At 39.2% G+C, this 5,305-nt stretch overlaps 1 protein-coding gene across 11 annotated transcripts in view; it reads left to right on the top strand.

Annotated features, from left to right (window-relative positions):
* The window catches only part of pfkpa (phosphofructokinase, platelet a), a gene marked incomplete at its 5' end in the record, with an annotated part of 33,015 nt that continues 27,710 nt past the window's right edge, over window positions 1–5,305 (top strand). For all 11 annotated transcript variants that reach the window (XM_024279663.1, XM_036217321.1, XM_036217325.1 and 8 more), the window contains 3 exon segments: window positions 1–110; window positions 1,121–1,239; window positions 1,404–1,484.

Raw genomic sequence — 5,305 nt, forward strand, 5'->3', positions numbered from 1 at the left:
TGATGTCACAGGATTAACGTCCGCGCGCCTTGCCCCTTCTGGAACTTTCCATTTTAAAAAAGGGACTGGAGGCCTCCACTACTGGTTTCATTTTGAGCGAAAAATTAAAGGTAAGTTTGATTATTTTATTTTTTAATGCTTAAAATATTGCTGATATTTATTAAAAATACGAGTTGTATTCTTACTAGTTTGTTGTGACGATTAATAAAGCTCGAATGTAACACCGAGTGAACCGTTAGCTAGCTTAACCCTCCGATGCACCACTAGCTAATCAGTGGGAGGAGGGGTGGGGGTGGGCGGCTGCAGTAAAACTGTCGCTCCGTCATTCACGGAGCTCTCTCTGCAGCTCATGCAGCGGCTGGTAAAGTGTTGGTGTCGGACTCTTTAAAGGTTTGCTCTGCTGCCGTTCAGCTCTTTCGGCGGACTCCGGTCCGGCGAGAATCCGCTGGTAAGTGGGTGAAGAGCGGAAGTGACGTATGGTTCGCGCATGCGGGGTGAGCGGTGCAACAGTTTTGCTTCCGCATGCAGCGACAGGGGAACCGGAGCTTGGCAGCTTGCTGCTCGGCGTTCTCGGTCACCGTTTTCCAGCCCCACTGTGGCAGGGAACGGGGGTGGGGGGCGCGAGCACGAGCATCGTTCAACAGATGGAAGCTCAGCTCCCGGAGCTGTCCAGGTGTTGTGCCAAGGAACGTGGATGAAAATATACATGTCTCTGGGGCTTTTGGGAGTTTGTCATATTTGCACTTTCTTCCCCACATATGTAAAACAATCACAGCTTATTGTGTTAAAAAAGTAAACATTTATTTGACAATGTCATAAAAAGAAAGATAATTTACAAAAGTGAGTTTGTTATGGAAGCATGGAACAACTTAAATGGTTGTTTGTACAGCAAATTATGGGTGGGGGGATCAGACAGAATATGGAGTAAAGAAAAAAATTCAAACATGACAGTAAACTCACAAAAGCCCCAGAATAAAGTCTGTCATAATCATCCACATTCTTTTATCACTTTGTACAAGCTGTGTTACTTTAGTGTCTAGTGTTATTTTGTTACACTTTATGAACAGTATTTTGAAAACCTTTAACGCCAACTAAATGTGCATGTTTTGTTTTTGTGGAGTTCTTAATTTCATAGCCCGCTGTTTTCCTGGATCACCAGGGAACCCGACCATGTCTACATGCCAAGGCTGAAGAAAGTGGACTTCAGGTGCTCAGCACTTATCCAGACCAAGGCTCCAGGTATGAGGAATGTGGGGCCTTATGTACAAAAAGCAGAATGTTGCTAGTGAGGCTTGCAGTCAGTGATCTAGTGCAGATACAAGTATTGTAAATTAATCTCTAAATAACAATTTTTACCAATGTTTTTAAATTTGTTGTCAGAGATTGTGTTGTTTGTTTTTCAGTTACCCTTTCGCCTATGACAAAGTAAAGTTACCGTCTTTCTGAAGCGGAGTGTCAAAGTCCAGGAACACAGAGGAGGATATGTAAGTCAATGTCCCTTTAATCGGCCCAGTCCCACTTTTTTGACCAGCAGTGCTAATACTTGTACCAGTCATTTCACTCTCAGTGTGTTTTCATGTTCATTTACTTAATTATATTAGAAAGTTTTTATTACAGACACATTTTTGGAAGAGAACAAATGTATGTTTTATTATGTGATATTGCACCATGTGCAAAAATGTTAAGGTGTTTTCTTACAAACCTGGAAAATGTTTTTCCATTTTTTCCCCTTTTTTTATTTCATGGTTTTGATGTTTAACTGAATGTACACCATAATTGATTTTTTTTCACGTGACGTCAGACAAAATGGTGATATCGCCACTAGTGTGTAAATTACAGGCAAAGCTGACAGCTGAACACCGTTTCATACAATTTTAAGTAAATAATATAAGGTAACCTAACCAACTGTAACGGAAAATTGTAAAATATTTATTTTGAAATTGTCCTACCTAATCTTTATTTTCATTTCCACTCTTAGATTGTCCACAAATCAAAATACAAATGTCAATAATCCTGCTTGCAGGATCTGCATAGCTGTTTCCCCAAATTCCTGGGTATTAAACAAGTTGTTGATCATTTCTCTCTGACAACTCGGTTAAAGTTAGACAAAGATTACAAGTACTTTACTGAATACTACTTGTTTGTTTGTGAAGGTAATTAGGATTTTATTCTTCTAATTTATACAAACACTAGTATTAGCTTTGGCCATGAGACGTGAAGCTGCAGAAGATCTTTTTTCACTAGTTAAGTTTCCTAAATTTCACATAATCCTTGTAAACAGAGCTAAAGTCAGACAGTTCCAGTTTGTCTGATATTAAAGTCAAACTTATTACTGTTGTAATGTTTTCTACTGCGGTCAATGAGCTGCTTTTAGCTCAGCCGTGGCTCTAACATCACTCCTCTTTGTTGATGTTCACAACTGTGTCTGATCTGCAGGAAAATAAAGGTAAAAATGATCAAATTCATTGAAAACTGTTGCCAAGAATATGAAAGTGACTATTGGCACATAATTTTCTGAATATGCATGGCCAGAGCTGAACTTTTTTCATGGCTGCTTTTATTTTGAAAGCAGAAAATGCGTGGCTTAATAACTGCAAATATTTGCTGTGCCAAACCATTCCTGTTTTTACAATTTTCCACTAAAATATTCCTTAAAACAGCTGTTAAAATTATCGTGGGAAGTGATAAAAATGCATGCGGTTAGATAAGAAGAACAATCACTCTAAATGTAACAAATTACAGATCTTTTGTTTAGTGATTCAACGTTTCACTTTCTTCAGTGTAGAACCCAAATCATCATGTTTCCACCACCATACATACAGTTCAGCATTGAAAGCTTCTGCTGTTGTGTTTTAAATCTTATTTTTATTTTTTTTTTACGCTTTATTTAAAAAAAAAACTGGCACATTCACTTGAGTCTGGGGTTAAATTTAGCATGAATATTTGTTCCTTCAGCAGACCTGAGTTAATCTTTTGAAGTAAATCAAAACAGCTTCACCTGAAACAGTGCGATCTTTTGGAAAGTGGCCAGACTGATGTCCACGGTGATGGCGGTTCTCATCACCAGAGGCATCTTGTCCAGCAGCTCAGACTCATCTGTAAAGATCAAAACAGGATTCTCCACTACTTTCCTTCAGGAATTGATCCATTTGTTCTAGTATTCCTCAGTCTTTTATATTTGATGTCTATTTTTAAACATTTTAAAGTTGATAAAGTAGATGTAAATTCTCACCTAGCATACCCTGTGCAGCCCAGGTACCAGGTTCTGACCCTGTTCTGGACCAACTTTGGGATTGTATAAGTGTTCATGTAGGCGACACATCCGTCCATCGATGCTCTGAAGTACGTCTGACTGGCGGTGGCTGCTCCTATCACGTCTCTCATTTTTAACAAGTGGAAATGAAACTTAATTAAGAGAAAGTGTTTCTATGTTGGGAGAAAAATTCAATTTGTTTACCTGCCCGATCAGACTGGAGAAGACAAAGACGCCGATGAAAAAGTTGGCCATCTGGAAGGTGATCTCGAAGACTGTCACCGGTTCTGGAAGACCTCCGATGTTAATGAGACTGCGAACGGCGAAGTAATAACAACGCAAATATCTACAAACAGAAAAAAACACGATCTGCGTATTATTTCATGTCGAGGTTAGAAAAGAGTCATAGAATACTTTGCAGGAATTTACCAAAAGCTTCAGTGTAGTTAGAGTTCATGTAAGGCTTTGAAACTAATGAACAGAAAATCACCAGAAAACAGAAAGTTTGTTTCCAGACTTGATATTTCTGTTCTGAATTGCCTTCTTGAGCAATTACTACATCATTTAGTTAAACAATAAGTAGCAACATAAAAGTCAGTAATCTAAATCAGATTTTTATGTTGCTTTGAAAGTTTCTGTGAAAGTTTGAAATATCAGTTGACTTTCAGCACCATGGAGAGCACCTCCCCCCTGGTTGGAAATGACTGTCTTGTCTTAGTTTTAAGTCAAAAGGCAACGAGTACATACGCTGTACCGTTTCCATCATAGACCCACGAGGTGGTAGCAAGACCCTGAGACACGGAAGCAACATAGAACACACAGGCGTTGAGATGGAGCACATACAGCAGGTATCCTGTGGTGCGGGCCACTCTGCAGTGCACAAAGAATGAAAAGAATGAATAAAACAGAAGCTTTTTCATTTACTCGTTTCCTGAACACTTACCTCCATATGTACGCTTTTGCCATGATGCTCTCAAGCCGATCGCTGAACTCAAAGAAGGAATCGATCTAAGGCAAAAAACAGACTTTAAGTATCTCCTAATTAAACATCACTAAATATTAAGAAGAAAAGGCTTTTTTGCTGTTTTGGTCAAATGGATCAGCCTTCTACCCACCCTGATGAAGCGGTTGAGTCTGTATATGGAGGAGAAGCTAAACTGCAGACTAAGAAGATCTAATGGGAGAATGCTGATTATGTCAGTCTGTAAAGACAGATTCAAACAATCAATTAGAGCTTTTTTTCTACAAAATAATCAGAGAGGAAATGTAATTTCCAATCATGACTAAGGATTTGATGGAACTAAATAATATATTTTAAGCAAAAAATAGTTGTCTAATTTGTATAAAATCTACTCTCACCGACCACTTCAATAGGTACACCTTGCTAGTACTGCCTTGATTCTTGGTGGCATAGATTCAACAAGGTACTGTAAATATTTTTTTTTTTGAGAATTTGGTTCATATTGACATGATAGAATCACACAGTTGCTGCAGATTTGTCGGCTGGACATCCATGATACCAATCTGATGTTTCACCACATCCCAAAGGTGATCTATTAGGTTGAGATCTGGTGACTGTGGAGGTCATTTGAGTCCAGTGAACTCATCATGCTCAAGAAACCAGTCTGAGATGATTCCAGATTTGCAGCATGTACCATTCTCTGTAAACGCTAGATATGGTTGTGGGTGAAAATCCCAGTAGATCAACAGTTTCTGAAACACTCAGACCAGTCTGTTTGGCACCAACAACTACCATGTTCAAAGTCACTTCAATCTCCTTTCTTCCTCATTCGGATACTCGGTTTGATCTGCAGCAGATCGTTTTGACCATGTCTAAATGCATTGAGTTGCTGCCATGTGATTGGCTGATTAGAAATTTGCATTATCGAGCAGTTGGACAGGTGTACCTAATAAGGTAGCTGGTGAGTGTAAATAAAAACGTATGTCAGGACACATGCTTTATCGCAGGGGTCTCAAGCTCAAATCAGCCGGGGGCCGCTGGAGGCGGAATCTAGTTGAGGCTGGGCCGCATCAGGATTTTCATAAGAAAAT

Source organism: Oryzias melastigma, linkage group LG20, assembly GCF_002922805.2.
Source record: "Oryzias melastigma strain HK-1 linkage group LG20, ASM292280v2, whole genome shotgun sequence".
Lineage (NCBI taxonomy): Eukaryota > Metazoa > Chordata > Actinopteri > Beloniformes > Adrianichthyidae > Oryzias > Oryzias melastigma.